The 18,605-nt window shown below is 33.4% G+C and overlaps 1 protein-coding gene across 1 annotated transcript in view; it reads left to right on the plus strand.

The window, feature by feature from the left end:
• Window positions 1-1,145: 1,145 nt before the first annotated feature.
• LOC119828228 (zinc finger homeobox protein 4-like) overlaps window positions 1,146-18,605 on the plus strand; it is a 37,691-nt gene continuing 20,231 nt past the window's right edge. The window contains exon 1 of the mRNA XM_038350332.1: window positions 1,146-1,377. The gene's annotated coding sequence lies outside the window, so the exon portion shown is untranslated. The remainder of the gene's footprint in view (window positions 1,378-18,605) is intronic.

Genomic DNA, 18,605 nt, shown 5'->3' on the forward strand with positions numbered 1-18,605 from the left:
AGGTCTATATACTTACTCATTTTATACCAAGATAATCCTATACTACTAATATTATAAATGCGAAAGTTTGTAAGGATGTGTGTGTGTTTGTTGCTCTTTCACGCAAAAACTACTAAACCGATTGCAATGAAATTTGCTACGTAGATAGCTGAACAACTGGAATAACACATAGGCAAACTTTTTATCCCGATATTCCTACGGGATACGGACTTACGCGGGTGAAATATAATATTAGTGTAGATAAAAAAAAATACTTTAAAAATAAGCTTTAAAGTTCTTAAAATTAAATAATTATTAACCTTATCAATTCAATACATTTATTATTATTATTTACTTGTTATTATGATTTTATAATGATTATTTAATACATAAAGACGTCTTTACGTATCATTGATAAGCTAGAAATTTAAGAGTTGTTGTTCCAGGGTCTTATTTATTTAGTTAATATGGCATATTTTTAATTCTACAATGTTAATTTCTTTTATTTCTGTTGGTATCTAGGTACTCAATTTATTATGATCTACAATGGTTGTAAAGGAAGATAAGGAAATAGGTAAATTTATGCTGCTGCTTATGCAGAATTGTTAGAAAAATAGAGGACATCATGAATTTATTCGATCCATATCAATTCCTCTACCCGAAGAGCTCTTTTAAAATCAATTGCCTCACACCGTTAAACCCAGAATAGGTACCTACACTAAAGACATCTCACAAATGTCATGCCAATTAACGCTTTCTAAATTCGCACCGAATGAAATACGATCTGTATAAATCTCTTGTCGGGCGCAGATAAAAAATAATTACACAGCAAATGCAATTACACTGCGTAATTAACGTTGAGGCGTGGCTGTGTTAATGAGGGACGCATAGAGGCGGCGGCGGACGTAATGAACATTAAAGATTGGCGGGAGATGCGCGCTCCCGCTCCCCCGCCCGCCCCGCGACACCCCCGCGCCCCTCATTACTTATACAAAATACTTAAGACGCGCGTCGTCCCGCTCTCCGCGCGCTAATAGCTCGCGCCCACTATCGCCGTCCCGTTTCACCCGCTCGCCGTAATTAAGCTCGCCTCGCCTCTGAGCCCCGCCCCGTGCGCGGGGCGCGGGGCCGCACGAGCGGGGGGCGCCGCGTCCGACCGCGCAGTGTGCCGGCGACCGTTGACAGTGTAGTGTCGCGCGCGCCGCGCTTTGCAACCCGAACGATATAAGCAGAACAAAAACTCAGTTCCTCATCTTCGTGTGTGTTTCCGTGTCACAAGTTCACTGTGTTCTGACTTAAGTGTTGTTTTTGTTCACTCGGATACTGTACAAGTGTTGTGACTGCGTGTGTAATGCCGCAAATTTTTGTTTAGCGGCGATCACCGGGCGATGCTCACAGGTTAATATTTGCATTTTCTAATTAGTCGTGAGATTCCCACTTGCCGGTTCAGTTTTACATTTTCTGAGACACAACTGTTAAGTTCCTGTTAACATGTCAAATTCAAATAATATTTTCGCAACAAAAAGAAAAAATTAGTAAAGTTAAGAAAAGTGACGTTAAACTTTTCATGAGTTTTGATCTCAATATAAAAGTTCTTGAAATGAATACTTGCGTTCAAACATAGAAATCCTCAGTAAATCTAGAGTCTTCCCCAGCTATTCTAGAAGCTACTCTAATCATTTTCCAGCAATTTCATTTTGGACTGTTAATAAACCAATAAGATAACTCTACTAATCGCCTAATATAAATCTTTTTCCAATTCTCACTACAATACGAAACATAGTTTCCAATTTGATTCCAATTTATGAAACAATTTATAAAAATTAATTCTCAATCATTTACTCATAGGACAGTAGCGAAAACACTTAAAATTGTCTTTTACATACACCATAAAATAAAATGATTGTTTTAACACCCATTTCATGAGATAACCTCTTCTATAGTAATGAAATATAATAAAAATGTGTTTTAGTAAATCTCTGCATCTCATCTTGCGAGAGTTGCACGCAAATGCGACGGGTTGCAGGCGCCGTCATTGTAAATTATCTTTCGTTTTAAATAATTTTATAAACTCATTTGTTATCTTTCTTCTTTTCTATATCTTTACATGAAGAAAAAGTTTTAGTGGATGTGATGTATAGGGTTTCTTATTTAAAACAATTTCAATATTTTGTTTAGAATTAATGGTCTTAATGTATGACACCTCAGAATTAGGTTTCGTATAGGAAATAACCTTTATTTTTTTCTGAATTTCTTCTGGTATTTGTTTTGAAAGCAAAACCTGCCAGTGCTTTTTCTCTCTTAAAATTATAAATACAAATATGTTTTTAATATATTGCAAATCAGTAAATTTAATGTCGATGCATTAATTTACCTTTTATCAAAATAAATGTTTCAATGACTTACCGATTTTGGGATAAAAATTTAGTAGAGGATGAAAAAAATTACAAACAAAAATAAAATGCCATTTTTCCATTGTTTGTTGACTTCTTCGTAGTATGTAGATATGTATGTTATAAATCGGTAGTTATATTAAAAACCAAAACAATAAAACGATACAATAAAACTATTACAGATTACCAACGAATTAGTTCGCATATACAACATTACGTAAAATGTATTTGTTATCGTTTTATAAATACCTATTTACAACTTTAAAAGTAAAATGAATCTCTGTCATAGGTAATATAATCAATGTTAGGTAATATAAACTGAAACGCGTCAATAAGAAAATGTTCATTCAAAATTAGATTTAAATATTTAAAACTGAAGGCTTTCATTTGTTTAACAAATTCCGGTATCTATTACAACTGTTATGGTGGTGTTTTGCTTCTCTATAGGTTTGTAATTTTGAACCAAGATAATAAATATTCAATAACACTAAGTAGTGTTACAATAGTAAAAGAAAAACATTTAAAACGCGATCGACTTCATTGTCTCACTTACTCTTATACAGGAATTATTTTTAGTCCTGGCTATCCTAATAAGGATAATAAGATAAGTTAATAAAATTATTGCATAGTCACCAATCCTCCATAAGTGTACAAAATTGAATTAAATATTGTCGTTTAAAGTGGGTTAAAATCGATTCCAATGGATTAGTTAAATACAAACATACAAGAGAAGCTATTAAAAAAGTGTATTAAAAAGTGGATTAAATTGTGTAACTAGGCCTTGTTTTTACTAAGCATATTTTAAATATGTGTAATTCAATAACAATACGTGTAATTAAACAAAAACAATGGACATTCCATCTCGACGGGCGGCCATATTGGATAATTTCAATCATCCTGGAGATATCTCGATGTCGGGATAGAGTCATTAATCAAGAGCTTAGATATGTATCGATCACAAACAACGTTTAGTTCATAAAGCAACTGCTACACCTGCGTTAATCGATTTATTTCGATTGTATTATTCCACATTTGCGAAATGATTTATTTTTATAAACTCGTGTTGAATTGAAGTGCATTTTTTTTCAAGCGAATGTCACGTCTCAATTGACATTTAGCGATGTGAATTCATTAAAGAAAGTTCGCGTTTGGCGTAGGCGTATCTAATCCTGATATAATAATTTATTATTAAAATAAAATGTCGATGGTTTCTTTTGATAATTCTTAGACGATATTAAAACGAATTAAGAAGTATAAAACTGAGATAAATACATGATAAGTTTGCATGGAGAACTTCATTTGCATTTGGTATCTTCCCTACATATGAGGATACGAAGAAAAAAGCGAGGCGAGTTGTTTTCAAAAATTCTGCTTCATCAAATGTTGATAATAGATAAATGTTTTATTTGTTATTAGGTTCTCGATACCATATGGTATTAGAAAAATATGTAGTCATGGGTAAATATTATAAATAAAAAGATTCGCAGGTGTAGTAACATCACAATAACAAAATATAGCGTAGGCCTAGGAAGTTCTCAAGAAGCATAATGGCGTCACCTATGGAAATTCATAATTTTACATACTGTTTTGTTACAGCCATATATTCTGGGCATACATTTACATATGATGCATAGAAAATTATATGGTTTCTTACGGATTTTAACGGAAAATCAGTTTGGTCTATTTTTGACTTCTAACACTACTACATACTCAAGTATGACGTTGTGTAGGAACAAACAATGATATAGAAATTAATATATTTTTGTTACGCTATGAGTAAATATTCACATTTAACTCGTGTTTCAGTCGAATGAATGTCGATCAAAGTGTTGTTTATTATATTATTTAGATTATTTATGAAACTATAGTTATATCAAATCACGATTAAAATAAATACCTATTGCTGATACAGTCAACTAATAAACAATATAGGTATATCCACTTAATGGCTGAATTTTCTAAATGATATATTTACCTATTTATAATAAAAATCGCATGCATATTAAAATTGCATTAAAATCAACTTGGCAAGTGGGAATCCCATTTTAATAATTTATCTATAATGGCTTTCTTGATTTGTTCTCGCTCTATACATAGACAACGCTATTTTAGCAGTTCGAAGGTCAATTAATTTATTGTTATAATAATGGATAAAATGTAGATCAGTATAATAATGGTAAATGTCATTTTCCTATGTATAATTTTATATACCTGTTCTCGAGTATTCTTATGTCAATAATTAATGAAAATTTGAACTCAAGAGTTACGTATCCAATAAAATGCAATACATGTTATGTCAGTTAAAAAAGAAATGTTGACAATATATTACCATCAATCTATTTTCTCATTACATATAATCCCAATGTATCAATAAAAATTTTCGGTCTTATTTAATTTCCAATGAGATGTGTTTTCACGTGACTACCAGAGCAGCGCCATCTAGCGCGCGGTAGACGCACTGAGTTTTATCTAAACACAGCCACTTGAGAGATAAGGGTCATCGTGACGGCTCGAGATGTCTAGATACGAGATAACGTGAGAATACGATTCGTCCCAAATATTGACAAAGGAAATTGTTTTGACATATTTATAGGCTTTACTTAGAAAGTTTCATTAAGTTTTCTTATGTTTTTATGACGATAGAATTATTCTTTGAAAAATGATATAGTTTTATGTTCTAAAATTCACAATTTTTTATCTTCTTTTCTGTCCGTTTTTTTGTTATTTAAAGCTGTAAGAAAGTCTTTATGTTTGCTTCATTTAAAGCTTTATTATTAGATGTGTGTATAAGCCCACCAATGAAAAACCGCTCGAGCTAACCGGGTAAAGACATACCTACAATTATAAATTATACATACATCCGTACCTCAATGTATACTTATTAATTATACTTGTCGAAACATAAGTGTTCATTATACAATCGTGTTTGTATTACACCGTGCTTCGTTACGTTTGAACAAAAAACAAACTTAATTAAATATTAGTTTTTAATTATGATGTGTCTGTTCGGTTTTTCCAATCTGCGTTCTAATCGAAAATTAATTTAAATGACCTTGTCGATGTTCGCTTGATATTGCTAGTTTATAAATCTTATTGCCTCAAAATAGATTTAAGGTTATATTCGATTATGTTTAATGTGAATGCCGTATTGTTTATTTGCTTTTAGTTCTCGGGTGTCACCGACCTGTCGCTGTCACTTCGCCTAGATACATCGAAAATGGCTTTAATACCTACTCTAATACCTACACAATGTAGGTATACAACAAGAGCAACTCTCGTCGCTCGCGATGACTCGTAATTGTTATGTAAACGTATCAAAATCAGGCCAGCGAGGTCGATAATATAACCGACACGCATTTGACAATGTAAATTCCAATTTTGAATTCATGATATACCTAATGTTATGTGACCGAAGACCGTTATTCGCCTCGTGTCTCATTCAGAGATGACCTGCACTCTTTACCCATATACATTCGATGACCGTTAAATTTTTATCCAAATTCAAACTCGTTCGCACTTCCCGCCTCGCCCCGATTCTGAAATGTCAACAATTCAATACCGTTGTAAGGTTAAAAGGCATTTACTATCTCATATTATTAAAACGTTTCGAACATACAAAGCAATTTAATATACAATACTTTAAATAATATGTTAAAATTCCTGTCTCTTTTACCGAAATGTCCGATCTGTTAGCGGTTGTGTATTCGAGCTATTACAAGTCCACTTCCCGACTCCATTTTCTTGTTTAGCGCAATTTGTTTGAATGCTGACATCAATAACTTTTTCGTTTTCATACGTGCTTATATGGGTATGATAATTTGTTTCCGGTGTACGGCGCGTGCGCATGCCACGACAAACTATTACATTCATGGCGTTAGCACGATTTGCATTTGAAATATTTCGTACCGCGCTAACCTACAATGGCCGAGAGGCGTCAGTAAATGGCCTATCAAATTTCGTGCTTTTTTCTCGTGCTACAGAAGGTTTCCTTTGTGCGCTATAATGGTACCATATATGTGACACGTGCGCTGAGAATGAAGCCTCCGATTTATTTTAAGCCGTTACCTTTGAACATGTTGGTATTGTTAAATAAAATAAACATGATACATGCGCAAGTCATCAATTACCTATTTATGTTTATGGCATGCAATTGCATTTATAGGGAAGGTACTGTCGGCAAAAAAAGGAGGAAATTATTTTTGTCACATATAGGCGGGTCTTTGCTAATATAATGTGTGTTCTATTAAAATATTTTTCTTATTTCTCAGCCACGGACGATCGGACACGACGTCATTCTGTGCGTCTGCTCATCGCGGTGTCAATAACGAATGACAGTATCGACGTAATAAAATTTAATTGCACGATAACAGTGGGTACATCCCGTGCAAAATTTCACTTGGACCCCATTTGCGTCGCGGTGGAAATTGTCGAAATTCGCTTTAACGAGGTGAAATTTGCTAATTAAGCGGCATTAATCTGCGCATTTCTGTGACGTGAACGGGCGTGGAGATGCTTTTGTTTTATTGAATAATTGCCGCGAGGTGTTTCGGCCGGAGACTGGTTCTTCCAAGGCCAGACAGCGGACCGACGCAGCACGGCGATACGGTCCACTTTAAGCCTGAAAATGTTGTCTGAATTCGTGGCTGATTGATTTGTTGATGTTTTTGGGAACTAGAAAAGAAAATAAGAAATGCATTTTTGTTTTATTATGGAACATGAGTTATTATTATGAAAGTTAGACTGTTGACTTTTATGTTTTATTGATATAGTCTTTTTACGGCTCTTTCTTGATATCGATATTGCTAGGTAAAAAAGAACCAACCCCCACCATTTTTAACTACGAGCACTATTTTTTATTTATAAGCTTAAGTTATAGCAACGATTCTGATGATTACACCTACACCTCATACATCAAAATCCGTCTAGGGGCTCGTACCATTTAAAGAAGGTAGGTACATAATGCTAAAAGAATATAAATATGCTCGAAATACATAACCGTCCTTCGTTCAGTCGAGCAAAACGTAAATAATGAATTAATCTGGAACAGCTAACAAATTGGAATGCCTACTTGTATGATTCCCGCAAAAGTCTGTCCCTATATAAAATATTCTAAATGAATTAAATAGTAACACGAATCGCTATCGTTAAACAGAGATAATAAGCGAAAGTTGTAATTATTCATTTATATCCCATACACCGGCGTTCCACACCGCCCGAGGCGGGTGGAAACAAAAGTATGCGAGCGAAAACCAATTATTATCTCTCGTTGACATCTCGCAACAAGTCTCATTTAGTGTGAGGTGATGTAGCAAAACTAATAGTGATGTAAACGCACCTTTATAATTTACATTTATTACGTCATAAAATCTTAAGCAAAAGGAAGGATTTAGTCATTTGCTTTCCGTTATCTTTTTACTAAAAGTGTAAAATGTGTTTTCATAGTTCATAGTTAGAAGATTTGAGTAAAAATTTCAAGTAAAAAAATATAGTGGATTAAAAGAGTGTTTTCTAGTGAACTAGAGCCAAAAGCGCAGTATAATAACGAATTTAAAAAAATTAATTAAAACATAACGCGTTAAATGGAAAGGCGAAATCAAGTGTTCGTATTGATAAGGCAATTAATCCCTTGTATATTGCTTAGCTATCTACTGATAGGTATCGGTGTTTAAAAGAAACATTTAATAGCTAGTAATCTTAATATCTTCTAATTAGGATTATCACAAAAACAAAGGTTGGATTATTGAGTTCGTCCTTGTATTTATTATAGAATATGTAAGTAAAGTATATCAATACAGTTTGGTTAAAATAACTCTATTCGAGTATACAATTTGGAACATTACCTCTTTATACGTAGTATTAGCCACATTTAACTGTAAAATTAAATAAATATATGATAACCGTAGCCTTTTGATGTTTCAAAGTTCCGATAATACTAAAAAAGCAGTGAAGTGATTACCGGAATACATTGTCAAGGTGCAGTACAGTAATACGTTATCTACGTATAATTAACGATAGTCGATATTCCCAAAAGTTATCTACAATATTTGCTATTAAATAATCGATATTGATAAGCGGTCATTGCTTACACTAACGCGTGAAGTCAGAGTCAATAAAATCGATTTTTGAAGCTTCTTGAATCGATTAAACATTTTTTGTTCGCGCCCAATCGCTTACTAATTCTTTGGTAATAATGCAAATATACGTCGTAACGTTTGTCTGTTTTCGTTTAATTAACACTTAAAAAAGGTCGTAGTGTATGTTATTGCTCGATGAATAACCCATTCGGTTGCTGCATTCGAGTTTTAACTGACGATTGTGCGTGAACGATTATATTATGCATGCAATGTGTCAGTTTAATTAAGTTTTGTTTGCCGCAGATGTGGTTGACTTTTGTATGGAGAGTTATTAATGATCCATTATAGCGTTCCAATATAAATATGTTGCAAGTATTTATAGGTTCACATAATTTTGTTGCCATTGCATTCAAGGATAGTTAACATCCACGAAGCGCGTATAAAATTCCTGATAACTACATGTTTCAGTGATGAATAAGTTTGTAATATTCAATGAGTGAGACTCTTAATTCGGTTGACAGGGCTCGGCTCGGCTTCCAGCTGGGTACTGTGAGCCAGACAATAATTGGTTCGCTCTTATTTATTAAATATTTGCACATTCATTTATAAAATTAAATATACACTTTTTCTACATGAGCATGTTTTTTTTAAATTTTGTGTTCTATGAAAGCTCCCTTCTAGAAAGAGCTTCCAATAAGTAGGTAATCTAATAACACAATTTTTAGAGCGATATCTCGTCACGTAATTAATAGGTATCGTATTTGGGCAATAAACGTTACTATCGTTATATTATTTTACAGCTCAATTTATACAAAATAAACATGTATTAATTTGATTCTGTATCTCATAATAAACGCGCCGGAATTTTGTTTTTTGATAATTAATATTGCTGGCAATTAAACAAGTCAAATAATTATATAAATTACACGGGATTAGCGTTGGCGGCGCTTTGAACGGCTATCTTTATGTAAGATAATAATAAAATTATTAATAAATTAGTTGACGTCATGTACCTACATGTATGTTACATCTATCTATAATTTCATTTGAATTATGAATGTTGAGTTTATCTTTCATATTCAAGCTTTTAGTGACTAATTTTGTTCACTGTCTGTCTGTCTAATTCGTCAGAAGGAAAATGTTTCTAACAATCACAAGTTATGTTTGCATGATACTTCCATTACGCTATGTTTTTCATATTATATTCTTAAAAAAAAATTATGCAGTTAATAATTGCATCAGTATACTTCAAAATCACACGCAGAATATGCAATTAAATGACCTATTTATAGATAGATATAAGCCACATGTCCGCACCGCCGCCAGCTAAATGCATTCGACATTCCAAATTACCCTCCCAGCTCCCATTGTTCTGGTCCAAATGCAATAAAAATTATCTTAAAACAATACCACCCTCGGGCATTGATGCGTTATTTCACGATAATTATTTCAAAGATACGCCTTAAACGCTCCTTGCCAACAGGTGTGGTTACAGATTTTTATACAACGCTTTCGAAGCGCATAAAAGTTTACGGTTTAATAATTATGAATAAACGGTCATTTATATGCACGATTGATATTCAGACGTATAAAGTAAGACTACCTCAGTTTCATGAAAATCGTATAAAAGCTAGTGTACCTATAGACAATTTGAAAATTATTCGTGAAATAATCGTATTGATTTAACGCTAGGTTAATGTAGACATTGCCGCGCAATAAAAAATTCATTGCACCGTTCTCGTCCATAATCACCACGAAAGCACCATAAACGTGAAGTATCATTTCTAAGTGTTAGAGCCATTGTTACAAAAATTATATTCCAAGTGTAAGTTTTCAACAAAACATCGTTAAAAGGTTCGAAAACTAAACGAATGTCAGCGGAGCGTGTCGGTTAAGCGTATTTTAATAACATTTTCGGTGTCCAAGGTACTACGTAATTACTGTTTATGTCATCAACACTCGCCCCAACACAATTAAGTAAGTTTTTTGGGAATGCGCGACAATCACGTTTTGATTACGGTCGTAAAAACGTGGACACGACTACACTGAACAACGATTAACTATCGGCGGGCATATTTCTTCACACCCGCATTAAAAAAATCTGAAAGTCACAGCCTATGAGTTTGTATCATCTAAAAGCTAAAATTTAGTGAAAATAAGCAAGCATTATATTTAATGCTTTATTTATTCAAAATCCATACTATGATAACGTACGAAAATATGATGAGTTTGTTTAGAGTCATTTCTGTTCCCCGCCATACCCAAGAATTACGTAATTGGTGTTGAAAAACACAATCCCATGTCGCATTCACACGGATCGTTACAAGTAGAGATCGTATCGTAAAGTACGCTTATATTAAATGTACTCCATGGGTTATGGACTTAGTAATTTACCTTGCATTAAAAAGATACGCAACTCGTCTAAAACAGATCCAACCCGTCAATTGTAAGGATGTTTACCAATAAGAAGGTTAGTTGGGTTATATTCTATATGCATCGTTATGTATGCATAGGATTAGTATAGTGAATTTTTGACTTAGAGCTATAGAACTTTTTCTATGACCGACCAAACAACGGGGAAAGCAATATATTTTGCAAATAAAAGTTCGTAAAAGCCCGAAGCGCAAGTTGTTTTTAGCAAAAACTGGTTCTACATTTATATTATCCGCCAAAGCTTAGTAATTAAATTGAAGTATCTGATTAAATGCAAGTTTATTGTGTGAACTTCCTTCAACATAGCTATTTTAAGAATAGATGCTCTTAGACGTATCCTGAGGCGATAATGTTAAAACATCAATTTAAAAACGAACAAGTTGTAACATTTTCAAAGTTTACTCTGAATTAAGTAAAAAGGGATAAGTATCAGAAATATTTATATGTACATATTCATATTTTATCGATGCTTATTAAAGAGCGGCTACCACTCGAGTCGTGAGGTGAGAACGATGGTGCCCCCCGCTGCGACCGTTCAGAGTGAGACGGGAATACCATTCGGAATTCAAAAAGTTATAGCATTCCTTTTTTAATTCTTATTTCATTTTATGTGCCAGACGTTTACCCTTTCCGATACTTCAATCGTCAATAAAACTAACAAAGTCCACCTGGCCCGTACCTAGATAATTAAATGTGTCATCTCCCGTGATGCTTAAGTTAAAGTTAAATAGTAAGATCGTGTACCATATTTTAATGGTAAATAAGCATACAGCCTTCGATGCTTCAAAAATTTCCTCACTTTTAATTACAGTAGCGTTCGTGTGAATCTGAGACGAGTAAACAAGATGTCGGACACCTCGCGCCATTAGCTCGACTTGTTCAAATATCGAGTGTCGTGTTTGCAGTCGCAATGTAAACATCGACAACGCAGTTTGCGTTACGCATCACTAGCAGTTGTTTGTACGCTCGCGTGGTAAAGGGTTGCCCTCTACATGTCGATAAATATTCCTCTTGTTTGACTTAACAAATAATGCAAGAGTTAAGTCAAGATTCCTACCGTTTGGCACTGTGCTAACGTAGTATTAAAAAGGCTCAATTTCAACTATAAAAAAATGGTTTTATTGCATAATTATTCCGTTTCGTTAATCCCGAGTAAACGCAACTAAAAGGTAATTAAAATTCATCAATGATAAACAGTTTTCACTTCAGATTTTTAATTACGGCACAACCGTAAAAACAATGTAACGTTGCGCTTTTATCAGCGTCGCGTTATTAATTTAAATACATTTTAATTCTCCATAAATTCCGATATTTTCCATTAGATTCAAAGGCATAAATAATGCATGAGACGCCTATTATTGTTACCAAAACTGAATAGCTATATGTTTTATGCAATGGGATAAAAGTTGTTTTGTTATGTCACGCGGTTAATAGATTAAATATTCAAATGGAGCTCTCGTTTAATGTTTTTAATCAATCACAAAGAACGATTAATTACTGAGATATACCGTCTGTGATTGTTATACGACTCTGACTAGATATGAGATGAATAACGAGGTCTATTGTCCAGTGCATGCCAATAAAGTTCAAGGTGCTATAATAAGATGTTTATTAATTAAGCGTGTAGAATTAAATCGTTGATTAATTCGGACAAAATAACCGTCGTTATGATAACAAAGACGTGACTCGAATTTTTGTAGCATTTAAATATTGTCACGGACATTTGTATAACTTGATTATTTAAATTGTTCTGTTAGGTGTGGTTTTATACATATTCAAAATATAAATTATAATCTTAAACAATCAGTATTGTCAATAATTTACCTACTGAACTCTTTGTAACTACCTACGAATAATAAACAATTGTCGTTATGTCGCTACTGTTATTATAAATGCGAAAGTAACTGTGATGTCTGTATATTCTTCACGAATAACCTGAACCGATTTGGACGAATTTGGTGCAGAGATAGTTTGAAACCCGAGATAGAACAAAGGATAGTTTTATCCCGTAAATCGCACGGGAAGGGGACCCGCTGTGGGACAAATTGAGACTGTCAATATTTTCCTTTAATACGCGGCCCGAAAACTAGTGATTCAAATGTACCAATATTATAATAAATTGTGTTTTCCAAGCCTTTCTAAAACATTCCACAGTAGAGTTCCATAAGAATAATTAATATGACATAAAACAGGTAACGGTACGAGATTAACTACCGGTTTTACTCATCCACAGCCATTTGTCGATACATTCAAGTGTATGGCCTTTGTTTCGCTCACAACTTTCAACGATGATCGGCAGTTATTGGATACCTGCGTTAAGGTTTTTTGTTTAATTGGAACGTAATTTGAGCGTTCATTTTCACTAAATTACGCATGTCTAAAATGCCATTACGAAATGCTCTTTTCATTTGCTCACATATTATAAAATTGTTGTGTTATACATTTTGAAGTATAGTTTTATATGAATGCTTTAACTAATTTTAAAGTAATGATCAAATTGTTTCAAAGATTTAATATGATAGGTTATCTATCTACTAATCTAAAGATTCGTTTTACCCTACAACTGACAATTTTTTTTTTCTAAAATCTCGTTTAAAACCAATCACAACTTTTGCCCAAACAGATCACAAATATAAAACCTATATTTACTTACATACAAAACTTTATTACAAAAACAAATAGGTTAATACTAAACAGTAGTTGGTTTTTGTAAATTTGAAAGGTACTACCAATAAATTATCAATATTTTTCACGTTCGGCTGCTCATAAGAGCTAAACAATAGAATATCAATACCACTATAACATGTATAATATTAAATGAATATATACGTAAGACAGCAAATGGTCGTGACATGTACATGTATTTTCCTTATTTTAATGAAGACAATGAATCATTAATTGTATAATTAATCGCCATTAATTTCTATGCGAATATTATTCAAATAGTAATTAACATTATATTCGTATTATTCTAACAATATCGATTCTCTTGGTTGAATAAAATATCAATATGCATAAAATTCACAGGTGCGTTTCGATTGCAAGAAATAATTAGTAATTATTATGCTTTATTATTTTATTATGATATTTCTCGTAACAGAAAACAATAAGAACCTACCTACACACATGTTAGACATAAATATATCGCAATTCAATATAATTTTTGTCACGAAACAAGGCTAGGATGTAGTCATTAATTTCCTTGCAACGCACTAAGTTCATTCATATTCAGTTACTATTTCATTGATAAAGCAGTTGTCTATCAAGGCTATTAGATACGTGTATCATATTGTTAATGATTCAATAGATTATGCAAAAAACAGATCCGACGCACGGTACATACTTATGTATTTTTATGCCGAACGCGAATACATACACGACTCGCGTGTCGATTGGACGAAACAGCATTATTGTGGTTTAGAATCTAAAGGTTGAGTTAAATTGAAATATTTCAACTCGTTTTCTTATTTGTATCAGTGCCCAGCGTCGCTATAGATTATCTGCCTTCGTTGGTGGTGCATGCTACCGGTTTTACGCCCAAACATCGCCTCATTATCAAAACAAGAAGCCTTCGTGTCAAAACATATATTAAGCCCGAACGAAATAAATGCAAATAAATTAACTATGTGATTTCACGGTTCGATATGAGGGTAAATAAATATTTGTCATTTATGTTTACCTTTTTCGTTATGTTCTTTTTGTGATGTAAAGCAAAGTAAATGGCGCGCCTACGTTTTATAATTAATCTTTGGTACGCGAATTCTAAAAACCAGTAGACTTAAGTGTGAATTTGGTCATTAGTATGTATAAAATCAAGATTAAATATACGATGATGTAACCGGCTATTGTGTTTTGTTTGGACCTGGAATATTAGTATTTGTATATTGAGTAATTACGCAATTGGTATAAAGATTGAGTTTGCATCTATTCATTCTAAAACTTGAAACTCGCTGAGTTGTACACAATCTTATTATATATACCGACAACTTTCCCTTTAAACTCCACTTTCATATGTATATTTAGTTTGTACATATATTCTATATTAATACAACGCGAAACTGAATATTAAAACTTTTTTGTCATAACTTTAAACCAAATAATACTGGTCATATACAAAAGTAAAAAACACTGAATAAGGAAAAAAAATCAACCAAAGATGTAAGAAATTTCGTCGTCAATCGATGGATCAGGTAAAGTCGTTAACCTATTAAAGAGAAGGGTGTGTGTTTGTGAGGCAGGCCATGTTCGCCCATAAACCATATCCACGTGTGCTCAGAATAATTACGGCTCCATAGTACCTAAGAGCTGAATCATAAGTAACTCGATGACGTAACACTACTGATAGCGATTTTAATCACTTACCTATAATCTGTAATCAATCACTCATCCGTTTTCTTCTTACTCTTTGACTTTATTTAGAATTTTCAAATTAATTAAATAAAAATAGTGCGATTTTTGTACGTGTTACATTTTTTAGGTATTTTTATTGACAACATTCAAATGCATGTAAGTATAACTATAATGTGAATCAAAAAATTAAAATACCATAAGGCCAGCACAATGACTCTATTAGTGACATTCCTCAGCATCTAGCCCAAATTTATGTTCATAAAAAACATTAATGGTCTATAATAATAGTATGATTGACATTTAAGCGATGACATAGTTTCTATATAATTTGAAATATCGCGCGGGCGTTTTTACCAGCAAATAATAAATTAAAAGTATAAAAAGGAAATTTATTACGAGAGATGTAATTAATGGAGCTTACAATCTATCTAACGTCAAATTTATTTTTATTAATATGCCAGTATCAGAATGAAATTATAAATAAAAACCTATTTATTATGTAGATACGGATTTAAAATCCGGTAGCGGTTAGAATCGCCGCGATCATCAATTCAAACATTTAAATTCGTCCGACGGAAACATCACGCAGCGATAAATAATTTACGACCTTAAAAACACTTTGAAATAACCAAAAATTCATTTCCATTCATAAGTTCGGACGCAGAGTCCGCCAGTGTACCACACGAGACCCATAAAAACCTGTTTAGATTTTGATAATTTTATTAAACGTCGAACGCCGGATCGCCTGCCGAGGGATCCCTAAAGTCTCATATATTACAGCATTAACACAAATTATACGAGTTTAATGCCACAACATAGAGCGCGCGTGGGTGTCTTAATGTTAAAATGTGTCGTCTTTAATTATTACGATCCGGAGAACTTTAATGTCTTCGAAATGTCGCATTCTTTATTACAATAGAATCTTCACCGAACCGGATATATTGGACCTATTATTGTATCACAACATATTTTATTTAATGTCGATAATATATGGCTGCGGTCGGAATGTGATAGTTTCGAATTTGAAAATGAGTACAGAGCGGGCAAGTGATACAGAATGTTATAAATTACCCCTTGTTGGAGGCAGAGCATTAGTGTTGCGACGATACGCACTACGGCACCGGTGCGCGCTGTAATTACTGATGTCTATTCACTTTGCGTCATAACATAGGTTCTATATCTTCTTTTCTGTCCACGTTAGAAATGTCGCTGTCGTGTGGCGTAAATAATTTCTTTCACCCGTTCCGACGTTCATTAGGGGCACATTGTCTCGAACAGATTCTAATGGCGTTACCTTCATAATTTTATTACGGCAATTTGCTTCAATTATGTGAAACACAATCATTCCCGTCAGAACGTCGACTCACAAATTATAATTAATAAGCATTAGGTTTTCGTCCTTGGACGTTAATAGTGCTAATACGTGTATCACAATTATACGTTACGAAAGCCAGCGATGTACGGGCCACACTAATACAGCTTTGATCTTTAGTTGCGTTAACTCTTCAAATTTTTAACACAAACACAGTTAAGATTGAAGTTGTTTATTGCTACATAGAGAATCAATTGTACAAACTGCTCCGGGCACTAATAGAAGGAAAACGATCCATCGGTTGCGTCAGCAGATTAATTAAACTTCTTACGACCGAGTACGTATTTCCTTTTACGGCCCGAGTAAATTATTTTAATTAGGAGTTTTCTATTTGTCAGACACCTGGTAAAGCCATTTGACATATTGCCTTCGCTGGCGCGGGATAACGGGCGGGTGAATGTGAACCTTAATTTGTACAAATAAGGTGTAAATTAGTACGAAAGTGTTAATTCAGTCGGTCGTTTTATGGAGATGAGCAGTTTTCAGGACGATCCCATTGGTCGAGAAGCGTTAACGCGGCGATCACGAATGGTATATTTTCAAATAGTTGAATCTATAATTTGATGGCTAGTCTTTACGTCGTCGCTGACACGTAAATTGAATTATATTATTTGTTCTAGAGAGCTAATGCTAATTTGTTTTTTTTTTTTGGGTTTTACTGCTTCATTATATATGATGATATACAGCTGTAATGAGTTTGATATTTATGCCGGTAGTGTATTTTATTTATAAGTTCTTACTTATTTGAGCAGAATATCAAATTCAGAATGTTATATATGTAATTTTAAAGCTGTCGCATTCATTGAATCCGATGAATATATAGCATCGTTTAGGGACAAATGAGGAGCCATTTTATAAAAGTCAAAACATTCATCACCCTTGTTGTTTTTCGCTTACCAAAGAATAATTCAAAAATGATGTTTTATTTATCTTTGTAAGTTATAAGAATAAATTAACAACTTTCTCGAAAATACCTAATAGAATATCGTAAGTGGTTTCGCAAACAAAGCCTTGTGTCGGTTCACGTAGCGATTTCCTATTTGGTGGCATACAAATGCCGATAATTAAATTTTGAGAAAAAGTCGCGTCTCCACTTAATAAGTGTGACACGACACGACTTTCTTGCGACACGACAATTAGCGTCGGAGTGTGTTAATAAAACAAATTTCAAGTCACTAAACAATTTACAACGTAACTGAAATGTGAGCTGCTTGAAAATTATCGAGGTGGTTACAATTATAACTAATTTGACAGACCTTTTTACTGAGGTGTTGTTAGGATACATTCTGAGAGAGTCAATAAGTAAATTATGCTATTTGAAGCTGTTGCGTGTGTGAGTAGTGTTAAGTCCCTATTGTAGGTAGGTCGATACAAAAAACGAAGACACCAGTAGCCATACATTTTTTACTTGTTTGTTATGTTTTTTAACAGAATTGTATTATTTGATAAGAAAATGTAGAATGTCATGTCACGGCTGCGAGGTTGCATCGAGCCCACCCATAGAAAATGTAAAGTATGGTAACGGTAAAGCTAATTACAAACAAAATTCAATCGAATCTCTCACGACATTGATTATAAGTATTCGATGGATATACGCAAAAAATGATTCGTGACACGTCCAACAAAGAAATATAAAATGGCTAATACATAAAAACGTGTTGCTGAACAATTAATTGTTAAATGTCGAATCTATTATACATATCTCTAGCAACTAACGTCTCTAGCAATCAACTCTGAAATTCATTGCCGTTACCGATCTCGCCGAAGTATCGATGTTGCTTATCGAAACAATTCATTATCATTTCTCGTTCGAAATTTTTATTTACTTGTACAATGTCTGAGCAGAACCAATAAATATACCTTTATCTCGAATGGAAACCAAAAATGTGGGACGATTTCATTTCGATATTACAAAGTACGTGACACCGTAGGGCTGCCAAACTTATGATATCTCTGCTGTTGGCGACAAAAACTGTTCTTATTTAATTCTATCGACATCAAATC

This window comes from Zerene cesonia, chromosome 7 (genome assembly GCF_012273895.1).
Source record: "Zerene cesonia ecotype Mississippi chromosome 7, Zerene_cesonia_1.1, whole genome shotgun sequence".
Classification (NCBI taxonomy): Eukaryota; Metazoa; Arthropoda; class Insecta; order Lepidoptera; family Pieridae; genus Zerene; species Zerene cesonia.